This window comes from Crinia signifera, chromosome 7 (assembly GCF_055691185.1).
Source record: "Crinia signifera chromosome 7, ASM5569118v1, whole genome shotgun sequence".
Taxonomy (NCBI): Eukaryota; Metazoa; Chordata; class Amphibia; order Anura; family Myobatrachidae; genus Crinia; species Crinia signifera.
Window position 1 is genome coordinate 106,860,866 of NC_139223.1, and position 17,414 is coordinate 106,878,279.

The window sequence follows — 17,414 nt, forward strand, 5'->3', positions numbered from 1 at the left end:
AAAATCATGTGTTGGTAATGTAAAAAGACCTACAGGACATGATATTAGCAGGGGATCTTAAATTAAAATACTAAAGAGGCTCAACACTGTTTAGCTGCCAAAAGCAGTTGGAATTGGGCCTAAACAGTGTGGTAAGTCTTTAGGTGATGGCTATTGTGTATGTTTGACCTCTTCTAAATGTCTGTGCTGGCAATAAAAAGAAAAAGTTTCCAATTTAAATAGATAGAGAATAAAAACAATTTGCCAGTAATGTGAAAAAACCTACAGCACCTGGTGTTCCCATGTGGTCTCCCACCCAATTACTAACCAGGCCCAACACTTCTTATCTTCCAAGATCAGACGAGATTGGGCCTATCCAATGTGGTATGGCTGTAGGTGAGATACATGCACTTTTTTGCCCTCTTCTACTTATATCACCAGGTAAGCTAATAAAAAAGTTTCCTAACTGTTTTGGCTTAATTAAAAAAATCATGTTTTGGTAATGTAAAAAGACCTACAGGACATGATATTAGCAGGGGATCTTAAATTAAACTACTAAAGAGGCTCAACACTGTTTAGCTGCCAAAAGCAGTTGGAATTGGGCCTAAACAGTGTGGTAAGTCTTTAGGTGATGGCTATTGTGTCTGTTTGACCTCTTACAAATGTCTCTACAGGCAATAAAAAGAAAAAGTTTCCAATTTAAATAGCTAGAGAATAAAAACAATTTGCCAGTAATGTGAAAAAACCTACAGCACCTGGTGTTCCCATTTGGTCTCCCACCAAAGTACTAACCAGGCCCAACACTGCTTAGCTTCCAAGATCAGACGAGATTGGGCATATCCAATGTGGTATGGCTGTAGGTGAGATACAGGCACTTTTTTGCCCTCTTCTACTTCTATCACCAGGTAAGCTAATAAAAAAGTTTCGTAACTGTTTTTGCTTACTGAAAAAAATCATGTGTTGGCAATGTAAAAAGACCTACAGGACATGATATTAGCAGGGGATCTTAAATTAAACGACTAAAGAGGCTCAACACTGTTTAGCTGCCAAAAGCAGTTGGAATTGGGCCTAAACAGTGTGGTAAGTCTTTAGGTGATGGCTATTGTGTATGTTTGACCTCTTCTAAATGTCTGTGCTGGCAATAAAAAGAAAAAGTTTCCAATTTAAATAGATAGAGAATAAAAACAATTTGCCAGTAATGTGAAAAAACCTACAGCACCTGGTGTTCCCATGTGGTCTCCCACCCAAGTACTAACCAGGCCCAACACTGCTTAGCTTCCAAGATCAGATGAGATTGGCCCTATCCAATGTGGTATGGATGTAGGTGAGATACATGCACTTTTTTGCCCTCTTCTACTTCTATCACCAGGTAAGCTAATAAAAAAGTTTCCTAACTGTTTTGGCTTAATGAAAAAAATCATGTTTTGGTAATGTAAAAAGACCTACAGGACATGATATTAGCAGGGGATCTTAAATGAAACAACTAAAGAGGCTCATACACTGTTTAGCTGCCAAAAGCAGTTGGAATTGGGCCTAAACAGTGTGGTAAGTCTTTAGGTGATGGCTATTGTGTCTGTTTGACCTCTTCCAAATGTCTGTACTGGCAATAAAAAGAAAAAGTTTCCAATTTAAATAGCTAGATAATAAAAACAATTTGCCAGTAATGTGAAAAAACCTACAGCACCAGGTGTTCCCATGTGGTCTCCCACCCAAGTACTAACCAGGCCCAACACTGCTTAGCTTCCAAGATCAGACGAGATTGGGCCTATCCAATGTGGTATGGCTGTAGGTGAGATACATGCTCTTTTTTGCCCTCTTCTCTTCTATCACCAGGTAAGCTAATAAAAAAGCTTCCTAACTGTTTTTGCTTACTGAAAAAAATCATGTGTTGGTAATGTAAAAAGACCTACAGGACATGATATTAGCAGGGGATCTTAAATTAAAATACTAAAGAGGCTCAACACTGTTTAGCTGCCAAAAGCAGTTGGAATTGGGCCTAAACAGTGTGGTAAGTCTTTAGGTGATGGCTATTGTGTATGTTTGACCTCTTCCAAATGTCTGTACTGGCAATAAAAAGAAAAAGTTTCCAATTTAAATAGCTAGAGAATAAAAACAATTTGCCAGTAATGTGAAAAAACCTACAGCACCAGGTGTTCCCATGTGGTCTCCCACCAAAGTACTAACCAGGCCCAACACTGCTTAGCTTCCAAGATCAGACGAGATTGGGCCTATCCAATGTGGTATGGCTGTAGGTGAGATACATGCTCTTTTTTGCCCTCTTCTCTTCTATCACCAGGTAAGCTAATAAAAAAGCTTCCTAACTGTTTTTGCTTACTGAAAAATATCATGTGTTAGTAATGTAAAAAGACCTACAGGACATGATATTAGCAGGGGATCTTAAATTAAACTACTAAAGAGGCTCAACACTGTTTAGCTGCCAAAAGCAGTTGGAATTGGGCCTAAACAGTGTGGTAAGTCTTTAGGTGATGGCTATTGTGTCTGTTTGACCTCTTACAAATGTCTCTACAGGCAATAAAAAGAAAAAGTTTCCAATTTAAATAGCTAGAGAATAAAAACAATTTGCCAGTAATGTGAAAAAACCTACAGCACCTGGTGTTCCCATGTGGTCTCCCACCCAAGTACTAACCAGGCCCAACACTGCTTAGCTTCCAAGACCAGACGAGATTGGGCATATCCAATGTGGTATGGCTGTAGGTGAGATAAAGGCACTTTTTTGCCCTCTTCTACTTCTATCACCAGGTAAGCTAATAAAAAAGTTTCGTAACTGTTTTTGCTTACTGAAAAAAATCATGTGTTGGCAATGTAAAAAGACCTACAGGACATGATATTAGCAGGGGATCTTAAATTAAACTACTAAAGAGGCTCAACACTGTTTAGCTGCCAAAAGCAGTTGGAATTGGGCCTAAACAGTGTGGTAAGTCTTTAGGTGATGGCTATTGTGTATGTTTGACCTCTTCTAAATGTCTGTGCTGGCAATAAAAAGAAAAAGTTTCCAATTTAAATAGATAGAGAATAAAAACAATTTGCCAGTAATGTGAAAAAACCTACAGCACCTGGTGTTCCCATGTGGTCTCCCACCCAAGTACTAACCAGGCCCAACACTGCTTAGCTTCCAAGATCAGACGAGATTGGGCCTATCCAATGTGGTATGGCTGTAGGTGAGATACATGCACTTTTTTGCCCTCTTCTACTTCTATCACCAGGTAAGCTAATAAAAAAGTTTCCTACCTGTTTTGGCTTAATGAAAAAAATCATGTTTTGGTAATGTAAAAAGACCTACAGGACATGATATTAGCAGGGGATCTTAAATGAAACTACTAAAGAGGCTCATACACTGTTTAGCTGCCAAAAGCAGTTGGAATTGGGCCTAAACAGTGTGGTAAGTCTTTAGGTGATGGCTATTGTGTCTGTTTGACCTCTTCCAAATGTCTGTACTGGCAATAAAAAGAAAAAGTTTCCAATTTAAATAGCTAGAGAATAAAAACAATTTGCCAGTAATGTGAAAAAACCTACAGCACCAGGTGTTCCCATGTGGTCTCCCACCCAAGTACTAACCAGGCCCAACACTGCTTAGCTTCCAAGATCAGACGAGATTGGGCCTATCCAATGTGGTATGGCTGTAGGTGAGATACATGCTCTTTTTTGACCTCTTCTCTTCTATCACCAGGTAAGCTAATAAAAAAGCTTCCTAACTGTTTTTGCTTACTGAAAAAAATCATGTGTTGGTAATGTAAAAAGACCTACAGGACATGATATTAGCAGGGGATCTTAAATTAAACTACTAAAGAGGCTCAACACTGTTTAGCTGCCAAAAGCAGTTGGAATTGGGCCTAAACAGTGTGGTAAGTCTTTAGGTGATGGCTATTGTGTCTGTTTGACCTCTTACAAATGTCTCTACAAGCAATAAAAAGAAAAAGTTTCCAATTTAAATAGCTAGAGAATAAAAACAATTTGCCAGTAATGTGAAAAAACCTACAGCACCTGGTGTTCCCATGTGGTCTCCCACCCAAGTACTAACCAGGCCCAACACTGCTTAGCTTCCAAGATCAGATGAGATTGGGCCTATCCAATGTGGTATGGCTGTAGGTGAGATACATGCACTTTTTTGCCCTCTTCTACTTCTATCACCAGGTAAGCTAATAAAAAAGCTTCGTAACTGTTTTTGCTTACTGAAAAAAATCATGTGTTGGCAATGTAAAAAGACCTACAGGACATGATATTAGCAGGGGATCTTAAATTAAACGACTAAAGAGGCTCAACACTGTTTAGCTGCCAAAAGCAGTTGGAATTGGGCCTAAACAGTGTGGTAAGTCTTTAGGTGATGGCTATTGTGTATGTTTGACCTCTTCTAAATGTCTGTGCTGGCAATAAAAAGAAAAAGTTTCCAATTTAAATAGATAGAGAATAAAAACAATTTGCCAGTAATGTGAAAAAACCTACAGCACCTGGTGTTCCCATGTGGTCTCCCACCCAAGTACTAACCAAGCCCAACACTGCTTAGCTTCCAAGATCAGATGAGATTGGGCCTATCCAATGTGGTATGGCTGTAGGTGAGATACATGCTCTTTTTTGCCCTCTTCTCTTCTATCACCAGGTAAGCTAATAAAAAAGCTTCCTAACTGTTTTTGCTTACTGAAAAAAATCATGTGTTGGTAATGTAAAAAGACCTACAGGACATGATATTAGCAGGGGATCTTAAATTAAAATACTAAAGAGGCTCAACACTGTTTAGCTGCCAAAAGCAGTTGGAATTGGGCCTAAACAGTGTGGTAAGTCTTTAGGTGATGGCTATTGTGTATGTTTGACCTCTTCTAAATGTCTGTGCTGGCAATAAAAAGAAAAAGTTTCCAATTTAAATAGATAGAGAATAAAAACAATTTGCCAGTAATGTGAAAAAACCTACAGCACCTGGTGTTCCCATGTGGTCTCCCACCCAATTACTAACCAGGCCCAACACTTCTTAGCTTCCAAGATCAGACGAGATTGGGGCTATCCAATGTGGTATGGCTGTAGGTGAGATACATGCACTTTTTTGCCCTCTTCTACTTATATCACCAGGTAAGCTAATAAAAAAGTTTCCTAACTGTTTTGGCTTAATTAAAAAAATCATGTTTTGGTAATGTAAAAAGACCTACAGGACATGATATTAGCAGGGGATCTTAAATTAAACTACTAAAGAGGCTCAACACTGTTTAGCTGCCAAAAGCAGTTGGAATTGGGCCTAAACAGTGTGGTAAGTCTTTAGGTGATGGCTATTGTGTCTGTTTGACCTCTTACAAATGTCTCTACAGGCAATAAAAAGAAAAAGTTTCCAATTTAAATAGCTAGAGAATAAAAACAATTGGTACTTGTTTCCTAGAACGGCCACAACGATTTAGATCGTTGTGGTCGTAAGATAAAAAATCGGATCGATCGCATCGCATGCGATTTGGTCGCATGCGATGCGACCGATCCGACCGACCGATTTTTCACCCGATTTTTTTTTTTTTCACATGATTATTTTCAATTGCCCCCCCAAATGTTACTAAGTGGGCTAGACCCCACGATAGACGTCAACCCGAAGCGTGGCGAGCGCAGCGAGCCCGCGAGGGGCGGCGGTGCGCGTCCTCCGACCTTTTCATTCCCCTACTATCCACTAGGGCGTGGAGTGAGAATAGAATAGTGTGGCGAGCGCAGCGAGCCACCGAGCCCGAAGCGTGGCGAGCGCAGCGAGCCCCGCGAGGGGACGCGTATAACTTCACAGGTATACGCGTCCCCTCGCGGGGCTCGCTGCGCTCGCCACGCTTCGGGCTCGGTGGCTCGCTGCGCTCGCCACACTATTCTATTCTCACTCCACGCCCTAGTGGATAGTAGGGGAATGAAAAGGTCAGAGGACGCGCACCGCCGCCCCTCGCGGGCTCGCTGCGCTCGCCACGCTTCGGGTTGACGTCTATCGTGGGGTCATGGCGGGCACATAAAAAATGTGAAATGGGTCATATTGGCCCATTTCACCTTTTTTATCATTTTTCCCTATGTGAGATGGACTTAATCAAGCCCATCTCATCTTGTGCCATTATAATGGCACAAGACCGACCGATTTCAATGTTAAAAGATTTTTTAACATTGAAGTCTATGGAAAAATCGGGTCAATCGGTCGGTCGCATCGCGGCCGATTTTAATTGGTCGCGACCGACCGATTGACCCGATTTCTGTCAATCAAATGGAAAAAATTGTAAAAAATCGGCCACATCGTGAGGATCGTGTCCCTTAATTAAGAGCCACGATCACTCACGATTGTGGCCGTTCTAGGAAACAAGTACCAAACAATTTGCCAGTAATGTGAAAAAACCTACAGCACCTGGTGTTCCCATGTGGTCTCCCACCCAAGTACTAACCAGGCCAAACACTGCTTAGCTTCCAAGATCAGACGAGATTGGGCATATCCAATGTGGTATGGCTGTAGGTGAGATACAGGCACTTTTTTGCCCTCTTCTACTTCTATCACCAGGTAAGCTAATAAAAAAGTTTCGTAACTGTTTTTGCTTACTGAAAAAAATCATGTGTTGGCAATGTAAAAAGACCTACAGGACATGATATTAGCAGGGGATCTTAAATTAAACTACTAAAGAGGCTCAACACTGTTTAGCTGCCAAAAGCAGTTGGAATTGGGCCTAAACAGTGTGGTAAGTCTTTAGGTGATGGCTATTGTGTATGTTTGACCTCTGCTAAATGTCTGTGCTGGCAATAAAAAGAAAAAGTTTCCAATTTAAATAGATAGAGAATAAAAACAATTTGCCAGTAATGTGAAAAAACCTACAGCACCAGGTGTTCCCATGTGGTCTCCCACCCAAGTACTAACCAGGCCCAACACTGCTTAGCTTCCAAGATCAGACGAGATTGGGCCTATCCAATGTGGTATGGCTGTAGGTGAGATACATGCTCTTTTTTGCCCTCTTCTCTTCTATCACCAGGTAAGCTAATAAAAAAGCTTCCTAACTGTTTTTGCTTACTGAAAAAAATAATGTGTTGGTAATGTAAAAAGACCTACAGGACATGATATTAGCAGGGGATCTTAAATTAAAATACTAAAGAGGCTCAACACTGTTTAGCTGCCAAAAGCAGTTGGAATTGGGCCTAAACAGTGTGGTAAGTCTTTAGGTGATGGCTATTGTGTATGTTTGACCTCTTCTAAATGTCTGTGCTGGCAATAAAAAGAAAAAGTTTCCAATTTAAATAGATAGAGAATAAAAACAATTTGCCAGTAATGTGAAAAAACCTACAGCACCTGGTGTTCCCATGTGGTCTCCCACCCAATTACTAACCAGGCCCAACACTTCTTAGCTTCCAAGATCAGACGAGATTTGGGCTATCCAATGTGGTATGGCTGTAGGCGAGATACATGCACTTTTTTGCCCTCTTCTACTTATATCACCAGGTAAGCTAATAAAAAAGTTTCCTAACTGTTTTGGCTTAATTAAAAAAATCATGTTTTGGTAATGTAAAAAGACCTACAGGACATGATATTAGCAGGTGATCTTAAATTAAACTACTAAAGAGGCTCAACACTGTTTAGCTGCCAAAAGCAGTTGGAATTGGGCCTAAACAGTGTGGTAAGTCTTTAGGTGATGGCTATTGTGTCTGTTTGACCTCTTACAAATGTCTCTACAGGCAATAAAAAGAAAAAGTTTCCAATTTAAATAGCTAGAGAATAAAAACAATTTGCCAGTAATGTGAAAAAACCTACAGCACCTGGTGTTCCCATGTGGTCTCCCACCCAAGTACTAACCAGGACAAACACTGCTTAGCTTCCAAGATCAGACAAGATTGGGCATATCCAATGTGGTATGGCTGTAGGTGAGATACAGGCACTTTTTTGCCCTCTTCTACTTCTATCACCAGGTAAGCTAATAAAAAAGTTTCGTAACTGTTTTTGCTTACTGAAAAAAATCATGTGTTGGCAATGTAAAAAGACCTACAGGACATGATATTAGCAGGGGATCTTAAATTAAACTACTAAAGAGGCTCAACACTGTTTAGCTGCCAAAAGCAGTTGGAATTGGGCCTAAACAGTGTGGTAAGTCTTTAGGTGATGGCTATTGTGTCTGTTTGACCTCTTCCAAATGTCTGTACTGGCAATAAAAAGAAAAAGTTTCCAATTTAAATAGATAGAGAATAAAAACAATTTGCCAGTAATGTGAAAAAACCTACAGCACCTGGTGTTCCCATGTGGTCTCCCACCCAATTACTAACCAGGCCCAACACTTCTTAGCTTCCAAGATCAGACGAGATTTGGGCTATCCAATGTGGTATGGCTGTAGGCGAGATACATGCACTTTTTTGCCCTCTTCTACTTATATCACCAGGTAAGCTAATAAAAAAGTTTCCTAACTGTTTTGGCTTAATTAAAAAAATCATGTTTTGGTAATGTAAAAAGACCTACAGGACATGATATTAGCAGGTGATCTTAAATTAAACTACTAAAGAGGCTCAACACTGTTTAGCTGCCAAAAGCAGTTGGAATTGGGCCTAAACAGTGTGGTAAGTCTTTAGGTGATGGCTATTGTGTCTGTTTGACCTCTTACAAATGTCTCTACAGGCAATAAAAAGAAAAAGTTTCCAATTTAAATAGCTAGAGAATAAAAACAATTTGCCAGTAATGTGAAAAAACCTACAGCACCTGGTGTTCCCATGTGGTCTCCCACCCAAGTACTAACCAGGACAAACACTGCTTAGCTTCCAAGATCAGACAAGATTGGGCATATCCAATGTGGTATGGCTGTAGGTGAGATACAGGCACTTTTTTGCCCTCTTCTACTTCTATCACCAGGTAAGCTAATAAAAAAGTTTCGTAACTGTTTTTGCTTACTGAAAAAAATCATGTGTTGGCAATGTAAAAAGACCTACAGGACATGATATTAGCAGGGGATCTTAAATTAAACTACTAAAGAGGCTCAACACTGTTTAGCTGCCAAAAGCATTTGGAATTGGGCCTAAACAGTGTGGTAAGTCTTTAGGTGATGGCTATTGTGTATGTTTGACCTCTGCTAAATGTCTGTGCTGGCAATAAAAAGAAAAAGTTTCCAATTTAAATAGATAGAGAATAAAAACAATTTGCCAGTAATGTGAAAAAACCTACAACACCTGGTGTTCCCATGTGGTCTCCCACCCAAGTACTAACCAGGCCCAACACTGCTTAGCTTCCAAGATCAGATGAGATTGGCCCTATCCAATGTGGTATGGCTGTAGGTGAGATACATGCACTTTTTTGCCCTCTTCTACTTCTATCACCAGGTAAGCTAATAAAAAAAGTTTCCTAACTGTTTTGGCTTAATGAAAAAAATCATGTTTTGGTAATGTAAAAAGACCTACAGGACATGATATTAGCAGGGGATCTTAAATGAAACAACTAAAGAGGCTCATACACTGTTTAGTTGCCAAAAGCAGTTGGAATTGGGCCTAAACAGTGTGGTAAGTCTTTAGGTGATGGCTATTGTGTCTGTTTGACCTCTTCCAAATGTCTGTACTGGCAATAAAAAGAAAAAGTTTCCAATTTAAATAGCTAGAGAATAAAAACAATTTGCCAGTAATGTGAAAAAACCTACAGCACCAGGTGTTCCCATGTGGTCTCCCACCCAAGTACTAACCAGGCCCAACACTGCTTAGCTTCCAAGATCAGACGAGATTGGGCCTATCCAATGTGGTATGGCTGTAGGTGAGATACATGCTCTTTTTTGCCCTCTTCTCTTCTATCACCAGGTAAGCTAATAAAAAAGCTTCCTAACTGTTTTTGCTTACTGAAAAAAATCATGTGTTGGTAATGTAAAAAGACCTACAGGACATGATATTAGCAGGGGATCTTAAATTAAAATACTAAAGAGGCTCAACACTGTTTAGCTGCCAAAAGCAGTTGGAATTGGGCCTAAACAGTGTGGTAAGTCTTTAGGTGATGGCTATTGTGTATGTTTGACCTCTTCTAAATGTCTGTGCTGGCAATAAAAAGAAAAAGTTTCCAATTTAAATAGATAGAGAATAAAAACAATTTGCCAGTAATGTGAAAAAACCTACAGCACCTGGTGTTCCCATGTGGTCTCCCACCCAATTACTAACCAGGCCCAACACTTCTTAGCTTCCAAGATCAGACGAGATTTGGGCTATCCAATGTGGTATGGCTGTAGGCGAGATACATGCACTTTTTTGCCCTCTTCTACTTATATCACCAGGTAAGCTAATAAAAAAGTTTCCTAACTGTTTTGGCTTAATTAAAAAAATCATGTTTTGGTAATGTAAAAAGACCTACAGGACATGATATTAGCAGGTGATCTTAAATTAAACTACTAAAGAGGCTCAACACTGTTTAGCTGCCAAAAGCAGTTGGAATTGGGCCTAAACAGTGTGGTAAGTCTTTAGGTGATGGCTATTGTGTCTGTTTGACCTCTTACAAATGTCTCTACAGGCAATAAAAAGAAAAAGTTTCCAATTTAAATAGCTAGAGAATAAAAACAATTTGCCAGTAATGTGAAAAAACCTACAGCACCTGGTGTTCCCATGTGGTCTCCCACCCAAGTACTAACCAGGACAAACACTGCTTAGCTTCCAAGATCAGACAAGATTGGGCATATCCAATGTGGTATGGCTGTAGGTGAGATACAGGCACTTTTTTGCCCTCTTCTACTTCTATCACCAGGTAAGCTAATAAAAAAGTTTCGTAACTGTTTTTGCTTACTGAAAAAAATCATGTGTTGGCAATGTAAAAAGACCTACAGGACATGATATTAGCAGGGGATCTTAAATTAAACTACTAAAGAGGCTCAACACTGTTTAGCTGCCAAAAGCATTTGGAATTGGGCCTAAACAGTGTGGTAAGTCTTTAGGTGATGGCTATTGTGTATGTTTGACCTCTGCTAAATGTCTGTGCTGGCAATAAAAAGAAAAAGTTTCCAATTTAAATAGATAGAGAATAAAAACAATTTGCCAGTAATGTGAAAAAACCTACAACACCTGGTGTTCCCATGTGGTCTCCCACCCAAGTACTAACCAGGCCCAACACTGCTTAGCTTCCAAGATCAGATGAGATTGGCCCTATCCAATGTGGTATGGCTGTAGGTGAGATACATGCACTTTTTTGCCCTCTTCTACTTCTATCACCAGGTAAGCTAATAAAAAAAGTTTCCTAACTGTTTTGGCTTAATGAAAAAAATCATGTTTTGGTAATGTAAAAAGACCTACAGGACATGATATTAGCAGGGGATCTTAAATGAAACAACTAAAGAGGCTCATACACTGTTTAGTTGCCAAAAGCAGTTGGAATTGGGCCTAAACAGTGTGGTAAGTCTTTAGGTGATGGCTATTGTGTCTGTTTGACCTCTTCCAAATGTCTGTACTGGCAATAAAAAGAAAAAGTTTCCAATTTAAATAGCTAGAGAATAAAAACAATTTGCCAGTAATGTGAAAAAACCTACAGCACCAGGTGTTCCCATGTGGTCTCCCACCCAAGTACTAACCAGGCCCAACACTGCTTAGCTTCCAAGATCAGACGAGATTGGGCCTATCCAATGTGGTATGGCTGTAGGTGAGATACATGCTCTTTTTTGCCCTCTTCTCTTCTATCACCAGGTAAGCTAATAAAAAAGCTTCCTAACTGTTTTTGCTTACTGAAAAAAATCATGTGTTGGTAATGTAAAAAGACCTACAGGACATGATATTAGCAGGGGATCTTAAATTAAAATACTAAAGAGGCTCAACACTGTTTAGCTGCCAAAAGCAGTTGGAATTGGGCCTAAACAGTGTGGTAAGTCTTTAGGTGATGGCTAATGTGTATGTTTGACCTCTTCTAAATGTCTGTGCTGGCAATAAAAAGAAAAAGTTTCCAATTTAAATAGATAGAGAATAAAAACAATTTGCCAGTAATGTGAAAAAACCTACAGCACCAGGTGTTCCCATGTGGTCTCCCACCCAAGTACTAACCAGGCCCAACGCTGCTTAGCTTCCAAGATCAGACGAGATTGGGCCTATCCAATGTGGTATGGCTGTAGGTGAGATACATACTCTTTTTTGACCTCTTCTCTTCTATCACCAGGTAAGCTAATAAAAAAGCTTCCTAACTGTTTTGGCTTACTGAAAAAAATCATGTGTTGGTAATGTAAAAAGACCTACAGGACATGATATTAGCAGGGGATCTTAAATTAAACTACTAAAGAGGCTTAACACTGTTTAGCTGCCAAAAGCAGTTGGAATTGGGCCTAAACAGTGTGGTAAGTCTTTAGGTGATGGCTATTGTGTATGTTTGACCTCTTCTAAATGTCTGTGCTGGCAATAAAAAGAAAAAGTTTCCAATTTAAATAGATAGAGAATAAAAACAATTTGCCAGTAATGTGAAAAAACCTACAGCACCTGGTGTTCCCATGTGGTCTCCCACCCAATTACTAACCAGGCCCAACACTTCTTAGCTTCCAAGATCAGACGAGATTGGGGCTATCCAATGTGGTATGGCTGTAGGTGAGATACATGCACTTTTTTGCCCTCTTCTACTTATATCACCAGGTAAGCTAATAAAAAAGTTTCCTAACTGTTTTGGCTTAATTAAAAAAATCATGTTTTGGTAATGTAAAAAGACCTACAGGACATGATATTAGCAGGGGATCTTAAATTAAACTACTAAAGAGGCTCAACACTGTTTAGCTGCCAAAAGCAGTTGGAATTGGGCCTAAACAGTGTGGTAAGTCTTTAGGTGATGGCTATTGTGTCTGTTTGACCTCTTACAAATGTCTCTACAGGCAATAAAAAGAAAAAGTTTCCAATTTAAATAGCTAGAGAATAAAAACAATTTGCCAGTAATGTGAAAAAACCTACAGCACCTGGTGTTCCCATGTGGTCTCCCACCCAAGTACTAACCAGGCCAAACACTGCTTAGCTTCCAAGATCAGACGAGATTGGGCATATCCAATGTGGTATGGCTGTAGGTGAGATACAGGCACTTTTTTGCCCTCTTCTACTTCTATCACCAGGTAAGCTAATAAAAAAGTTTCGTAACTGTTTTTGCTTACTGAAAAAAATCATGTGTTGGCAATGTAAAAAGACCTACAGGACATGATATTAGCAGGGGATCTTAAATTAAACTACTAAAGAGGCTCAACACTGTTTAGCTGCCAAAAGCAGTTGGAATTGGGCCTAAACAGTGTGGTAAGTCTTTAGGTGATGGCTATTGTGTATGTTTGACCTCTGCTAAATGTCTGTGCTGGCAATAAAAAGAAAAAGTTTCCAATTTAAATAGATAGAGAATAAAAACAATTTGCCAGTAATGTGAAAAAACCTACAACACCTGGTGTTCCCATGTGGTCTCCCACCCAAGTACTAACCAGGACAAACACTGCTTAGCTTCCAAGATCAGATGAGATTGGCCCTATCCAATGTGGTATGGCTGTAGGTGAGATACATGCACTTTTTTGCCCTCTTCTACTTCTATCACCAGGTAAGCTAATAAAAAAAGTTTCCTAACTGTTTTGGCTTAATGAAAAAAATCATGTTTTGGTAATGTAAAAAGACCTACAGGACATGATATTAGCAGGGGATCTTAAATGAAACAACTAAAGAGGCTCATACACTGTTTAGTTGCCAAAAGCAGTTGGAATTGGGCCTAAACAGTGTGGTAAGTCTTTAGGTGATGGCTATTGTGTCTGTTTGACCTCTTCCAAATGTCTGTACTGGCAATAAAAAGAAAAAGTTTCCAATTTAAATAGCTAGAGAATAAAAACAATTTGCCAGTAATGTGAAAAAACCTACAGCACCAGGTGTTCCCATGTGGTCTCCCACCCAAGTACTAACCAGGCCCAACACTGCTTAGCTTCCAAGATCAGACGAGATTGGGCCTATCCAATGTGGTATGGCTGTAGGTGAGATACATGCTCTTTTTTGCCCTCTTCTCTTCTATCACCAGGTAAGCTAATAAAAAAGCTTCCTAACTGTTTTTGCTTACTGAAAAAAATCATGTGTTGGTAATGTAAAAAGACCTACAGGACATGATATTAGCAGGGGATCTTAAATTAAAATACTAAAGAGGCTCAACACTGTTTAGCTGCCAAAAGCAGTTGGAATTGGGCCTAAACAGTGTGGTAAGTCTTTAGGTGATGGCTATTGTGTATGTTTGACCTCTTCTAAATGTCTGTGCTGGCAATAAAAAGAAAAAGTTTCCAATTTAAATAGATAGAGAATAAAAACAATTTGCCAGTAATGTGAAAAAACCTACAGCACCTGGTGTTCCCATGTGGTCTCCCACCCAAGTACTAACCAAGCCCAACACTGCTTAGCTTCCAAGATCAGATGAGATTGGGCCTATCCAATGTGGTATGGCTGTAGGTGAGATACATGCTCTTTTTTGCCCTCTTCTCTTCTATCACCAGGTAAGCTAATAAAAAAGCTTCCTAACTGTTTTTGCTTACTGAAAAAAATCATGTGTTGGTAATGTAAAAAGACCTACAGGACATGATATTAGCAGGGGATCTTAAATTAAAATACTAAAGAGGCTCAACACTGTTTAGCTGCCAAAAGCAGTTGGAATTGGGCCTAAACAGTGTGGTAAGTCTTTAGGTGATGGCTATTGTGTATGTTTGACCTCTTCTAAATGTCTGTGCTGGCAATAAAAAGAAAAAGTTTCCAATTTAAATAGATAGAGAATAAAAACAATTTGCCAGTAATGTGAAAAAACCTACAGCACCTGGTGTTCCCATGTGGTCTCCCACCCAATTACTAACCAGGCCCAACACTTATTAGCTTCCAAGATCAGACGAGATTTGGGCTATCCAATGTGGTATGGCTGTAGGTGAGATACATGCACTTTTTTGCCCTCTTCTACTTATATCACCAGGTAAGCTAATAAAAAAGTTTCCTAACTGTTTTGGCTTAATTAAAAAAATCATGTTTTGGTAATGTAAAAAGACCTACAGGACATGATATTAGCAGGGGATCTTAAATTAAACTACTAAAGAGGCTCAACACTGTTTAGCTGCCAAAAGCAGTTGGAATTGGGCCTAAACAGTGTGGTAAGTCTTTAGGTGATGGCTATTGTGTATGTTTGACCTCTTCTAAATGTCTGTGCTGGCAATAAAAAGAAAAAGTTTCCAATTTAAATAGATAGAGAATAAAAACAATTTGCCAGTAATGTGAAAAAACCTACAGCACCTGGTGTTCCCATGTGGTCTCCCACCCAAGTACTAACCAGGCCAAACACTGCTTAGCTTCCAAGATCAGACGAGATTGGGCATATCCAATGTGGTATGGCTGTAGGTGAGATACAGGCACTTTTTTGCCCTCTTCTACTTCTATCACCAGGTAAGCTAATAAAAAAGTTTCGTAACTGTTTTTGCTTACTGAAAAAAATCATGTGTTGGCAATGTAAAAAGACCTACAGGACATGATATTAGCAGGGGATCTTAAATTAAACTACTAAAGAGGCTCAACACTGTTTAGCTGCCAAAAGCAGTTGGAATTGGGCCTAAACAGTGTGGTAAGTCTTTAGGTGATGGCTATTGTGTATGTTTGACCTCTGCTAAATGTCTGTGCTGGCAATAAAAAGAAAAAGTTTCCAATTTAAATAGATAGAGAATAAAAACAATTTGCCAGTAATGTGAAAAAACCTACAACACCTGGTGTTCCCATGTGGTCTCCCACCCAAGTACTAACCAGGCCCAACACTGCTTAGCTTCCAAGATCAGATGAGATTGGCCCTATCCAATGTGGTATGGCTGTAGGTGAGATACATGCACTTTTTTGCCCTCTTCTACTTCTATCACCAGGTAAGCTAATAAAAAAAGTTTCCTAACTGTTTTGGCTTAATGAAAAAAATCATGTTTTGGTAATGTAAAAAGACCTACAGGACATGATATTAGCAGGGGATCTTAAATGAAACAACTAAAGAGGCTCATACACTGTTTAGTTGCCAAAAGCAGTTGGAATTGGGCCTAAACAGTGTGGTAAGTCTTTAGGTGATGGCTATTGTGTCTGTTTGACCTCTTCCAAATGTCTGTACTGGCAATAAAAAGAAAAAGTTTCCAATTTAAATAGCTAGAGAATAAAAACAATTTGCCAGTAATGTGAAAAAACCTACAGCACCAGGTGTTCCCATGTGGTCTCCCACCCAAGTACTAACCAGGCCCAACACTGCTTAGCTTCCAAGATCAGACGAGATTGGGCCTATCCAATGTGGTATGGCTGTAGGTGAGATACATGCTCTTTTTTGCCCTCTTCTCTTCTATCACCAGGTAAGCTAATAAAAAAGCTTCCTAACTGTTTTTGCTTACTGAAAAAAATCATGTGTTGGTAATGTAAAAAGACCTACAGGACATGATATTAGCAGGGGATCTTAAATTAAAATACTAAAGAGGCTCAACACTGTTTAGCTGCCAAAAGCAGTTGGAATTGGGCCTAAACAGTGTGGTAAGTCTTTAGGTGATGGCTATTGTGTATGTTTGACCTCTTCTAAATGTCTGTGCTGGCAATAAAAAGAAAAAGTTTCCAATTTAAATAGATAGAGAATAAAAACAATTTGCCAGTAATGTGAAAAAACCTACAGCACCTGGTGTTCCCATGTGGTCTCCCACCCAAGTACTAACCAAGCCCAACACTGCTTAGCTTCCAAGATCAGATGAGATTGGGCCTATCCAATGTGGTATGGCTGTAGGTGAGATACATGCTCTTTTTTGCCCTCTTCTCTTCTATCACCAGGTAAGCTAATAAAAAAGCTTCCTAACTGTTTTTGCTTACTGAAAAAAATCATGTGTTGGTAATGTAAAAAGACCTACAGGACATGATATTAGCAGGGGATCTTAAATTAAAATACTAAAGAGGCTCAACACTGTTTAGCTGCCAAAAGCAGTTGGAATTGGGCCTAAACAGTGTGGTAAGTCTTTAGGTGATGGCTATTGTGTATGTTTGACCTCTTCTAAATGTCTGTGCTGGCAATAAAAAGAAAAAGTTTCCAATTTAAATAGATAGAGAATAAAAACAATTTGCCAGTAATGTGAAAAAACCTACAGCACCTGGTGTTCCCATGTGGTCTCCCACCCAATTACTAACCAGGCCCAACACTTCTTAGCTTCCAAGATCAGACGAGATTTGGGCTATCCAATGTGGTATGGCTGTAGGTGAGATACATGCACTTTTTTGCCCTCTTCTACTTATATCACCAGGTAAGCTAATAAAAAAGTTTCCTAACTGTTTTGGCTTAATTAAAAAAATCATGTTTTGGTAATGTAAAAAGACCTACAGGACATGATATTAGCAGGGGATCTTAAATTAAACTACTAAAGAGGCTCAACACTGTTTAGCTGCCAAAAGCAGTTGGAATTGGGCCTAAACAGTGTGGTAAGTCTTTAGGTGATGGCTATTGTGTATGTTTGACCTCTTCTAAATGTCTGTGCTGGCAATAAAAAGAAAAAGTTTCC

The 17,414-nt window shown here is 39.4% G+C and overlaps 23 non-coding genes and 12 pseudogenes across 23 annotated transcripts; all 35 read right to left on the reverse strand.

The window, feature by feature from the left end:
• Positions 1–258: 258 nt before the first annotated feature.
• Positions 259–377, reverse strand: LOC146024856 (5S ribosomal RNA; annotated as a pseudogene).
• A 345-nt stretch (positions 378–722) lies between these two features.
• On the reverse strand, positions 723–841 carry LOC146021744 (5S ribosomal RNA). Its single transcript, XR_014451221.1, has one exon. It is a non-coding gene; the product is annotated as a 5S ribosomal RNA (ribosomal RNA).
• A 345-nt stretch (positions 842–1,186) lies between these two features.
• Positions 1,187–1,305, reverse strand: LOC146024545 (5S ribosomal RNA). Its single transcript, XR_014453921.1, has one exon. It is a non-coding gene; the product is annotated as a 5S ribosomal RNA (ribosomal RNA).
• A 346-nt stretch (positions 1,306–1,651) lies between these two features.
• On the reverse strand, positions 1,652–1,770 carry LOC146022319 (5S ribosomal RNA). Its single transcript, XR_014451782.1, has one exon. It is a non-coding gene; the product is annotated as a 5S ribosomal RNA (ribosomal RNA).
• A 344-nt stretch (positions 1,771–2,114) lies between these two features.
• LOC146022661 (5S ribosomal RNA) lies at positions 2,115–2,233 on the reverse strand. Its single transcript, XR_014452107.1, has one exon. It is a non-coding gene; the product is annotated as a 5S ribosomal RNA (ribosomal RNA).
• A 344-nt stretch (positions 2,234–2,577) lies between these two features.
• On the reverse strand, positions 2,578–2,696 carry LOC146021676 (5S ribosomal RNA). Its single transcript, XR_014451153.1, has one exon. It is a non-coding gene; the product is annotated as a 5S ribosomal RNA (ribosomal RNA).
• A 345-nt stretch (positions 2,697–3,041) lies between these two features.
• On the reverse strand, positions 3,042–3,160 carry LOC146022000 (5S ribosomal RNA). Its single transcript, XR_014451468.1, has one exon. It is a non-coding gene; the product is annotated as a 5S ribosomal RNA (ribosomal RNA).
• Positions 3,161–3,506: 346 nt separating this feature from the next.
• LOC146022320 (5S ribosomal RNA) lies at positions 3,507–3,625 on the reverse strand. The gene has a single exon (XR_014451783.1). It is a non-coding gene; the product is annotated as a 5S ribosomal RNA (ribosomal RNA).
• A 344-nt stretch (positions 3,626–3,969) lies between these two features.
• Positions 3,970–4,088, reverse strand: LOC146021537 (5S ribosomal RNA). The gene has a single exon (XR_014451018.1). It is a non-coding gene; the product is annotated as a 5S ribosomal RNA (ribosomal RNA).
• Positions 4,089–4,433: 345 nt separating this feature from the next.
• LOC146022705 (5S ribosomal RNA) lies at positions 4,434–4,552 on the reverse strand. The gene has a single exon (XR_014452150.1). It is a non-coding gene; the product is annotated as a 5S ribosomal RNA (ribosomal RNA).
• A 344-nt stretch (positions 4,553–4,896) lies between these two features.
• LOC146024873 (5S ribosomal RNA) lies at positions 4,897–5,015 on the reverse strand (annotated as a pseudogene).
• A 1,310-nt stretch (positions 5,016–6,325) lies between these two features.
• LOC146023158 (5S ribosomal RNA) lies at positions 6,326–6,444 on the reverse strand. Its single transcript, XR_014452584.1, has one exon. It is a non-coding gene; the product is annotated as a 5S ribosomal RNA (ribosomal RNA).
• A 345-nt stretch (positions 6,445–6,789) lies between these two features.
• On the reverse strand, positions 6,790–6,908 carry LOC146022321 (5S ribosomal RNA). The gene has a single exon (XR_014451784.1). It is a non-coding gene; the product is annotated as a 5S ribosomal RNA (ribosomal RNA).
• Positions 6,909–7,252: 344 nt separating this feature from the next.
• Positions 7,253–7,371, reverse strand: LOC146025129 (5S ribosomal RNA; annotated as a pseudogene).
• Positions 7,372–7,716: 345 nt separating this feature from the next.
• LOC146024839 (5S ribosomal RNA) lies at positions 7,717–7,835 on the reverse strand (annotated as a pseudogene).
• Positions 7,836–8,180: 345 nt separating this feature from the next.
• On the reverse strand, positions 8,181–8,299 carry LOC146025130 (5S ribosomal RNA; annotated as a pseudogene).
• Positions 8,300–8,644: 345 nt separating this feature from the next.
• On the reverse strand, positions 8,645–8,763 carry LOC146024841 (5S ribosomal RNA; annotated as a pseudogene).
• Positions 8,764–9,108: 345 nt separating this feature from the next.
• LOC146024043 (5S ribosomal RNA) lies at positions 9,109–9,227 on the reverse strand. The gene has a single exon (XR_014453440.1). It is a non-coding gene; the product is annotated as a 5S ribosomal RNA (ribosomal RNA).
• Positions 9,228–9,574: 347 nt separating this feature from the next.
• LOC146022322 (5S ribosomal RNA) lies at positions 9,575–9,693 on the reverse strand. Its single transcript, XR_014451785.1, has one exon. It is a non-coding gene; the product is annotated as a 5S ribosomal RNA (ribosomal RNA).
• Positions 9,694–10,037: 344 nt separating this feature from the next.
• LOC146025132 (5S ribosomal RNA) lies at positions 10,038–10,156 on the reverse strand (annotated as a pseudogene).
• Positions 10,157–10,501: 345 nt separating this feature from the next.
• On the reverse strand, positions 10,502–10,620 carry LOC146024842 (5S ribosomal RNA; annotated as a pseudogene).
• Positions 10,621–10,965: 345 nt separating this feature from the next.
• Positions 10,966–11,084, reverse strand: LOC146024044 (5S ribosomal RNA). Its single transcript, XR_014453441.1, has one exon. It is a non-coding gene; the product is annotated as a 5S ribosomal RNA (ribosomal RNA).
• Positions 11,085–11,431: 347 nt separating this feature from the next.
• On the reverse strand, positions 11,432–11,550 carry LOC146022326 (5S ribosomal RNA). Its single transcript, XR_014451787.1, has one exon. It is a non-coding gene; the product is annotated as a 5S ribosomal RNA (ribosomal RNA).
• Positions 11,551–11,894: 344 nt separating this feature from the next.
• On the reverse strand, positions 11,895–12,013 carry LOC146023471 (5S ribosomal RNA). The gene has a single exon (XR_014452887.1). It is a non-coding gene; the product is annotated as a 5S ribosomal RNA (ribosomal RNA).
• A 344-nt stretch (positions 12,014–12,357) lies between these two features.
• Positions 12,358–12,476, reverse strand: LOC146024875 (5S ribosomal RNA; annotated as a pseudogene).
• Positions 12,477–12,821: 345 nt separating this feature from the next.
• Positions 12,822–12,940, reverse strand: LOC146023159 (5S ribosomal RNA). The gene has a single exon (XR_014452585.1). It is a non-coding gene; the product is annotated as a 5S ribosomal RNA (ribosomal RNA).
• A 345-nt stretch (positions 12,941–13,285) lies between these two features.
• Positions 13,286–13,404, reverse strand: LOC146025092 (5S ribosomal RNA; annotated as a pseudogene).
• A 347-nt stretch (positions 13,405–13,751) lies between these two features.
• LOC146022327 (5S ribosomal RNA) lies at positions 13,752–13,870 on the reverse strand. The gene has a single exon (XR_014451788.1). It is a non-coding gene; the product is annotated as a 5S ribosomal RNA (ribosomal RNA).
• A 344-nt stretch (positions 13,871–14,214) lies between these two features.
• Positions 14,215–14,333, reverse strand: LOC146022706 (5S ribosomal RNA). The gene has a single exon (XR_014452151.1). It is a non-coding gene; the product is annotated as a 5S ribosomal RNA (ribosomal RNA).
• A 344-nt stretch (positions 14,334–14,677) lies between these two features.
• Positions 14,678–14,796, reverse strand: LOC146025152 (5S ribosomal RNA; annotated as a pseudogene).
• Positions 14,797–15,141: 345 nt separating this feature from the next.
• LOC146023160 (5S ribosomal RNA) lies at positions 15,142–15,260 on the reverse strand. The gene has a single exon (XR_014452586.1). It is a non-coding gene; the product is annotated as a 5S ribosomal RNA (ribosomal RNA).
• Positions 15,261–15,605: 345 nt separating this feature from the next.
• On the reverse strand, positions 15,606–15,724 carry LOC146024045 (5S ribosomal RNA). The gene has a single exon (XR_014453442.1). It is a non-coding gene; the product is annotated as a 5S ribosomal RNA (ribosomal RNA).
• Positions 15,725–16,071: 347 nt separating this feature from the next.
• Positions 16,072–16,190, reverse strand: LOC146022328 (5S ribosomal RNA). Its single transcript, XR_014451789.1, has one exon. It is a non-coding gene; the product is annotated as a 5S ribosomal RNA (ribosomal RNA).
• Positions 16,191–16,534: 344 nt separating this feature from the next.
• On the reverse strand, positions 16,535–16,653 carry LOC146022707 (5S ribosomal RNA). Its single transcript, XR_014452152.1, has one exon. It is a non-coding gene; the product is annotated as a 5S ribosomal RNA (ribosomal RNA).
• A 344-nt stretch (positions 16,654–16,997) lies between these two features.
• On the reverse strand, positions 16,998–17,116 carry LOC146025095 (5S ribosomal RNA; annotated as a pseudogene).
• Between the last annotated feature and the right edge of the window lie 298 nt (positions 17,117–17,414).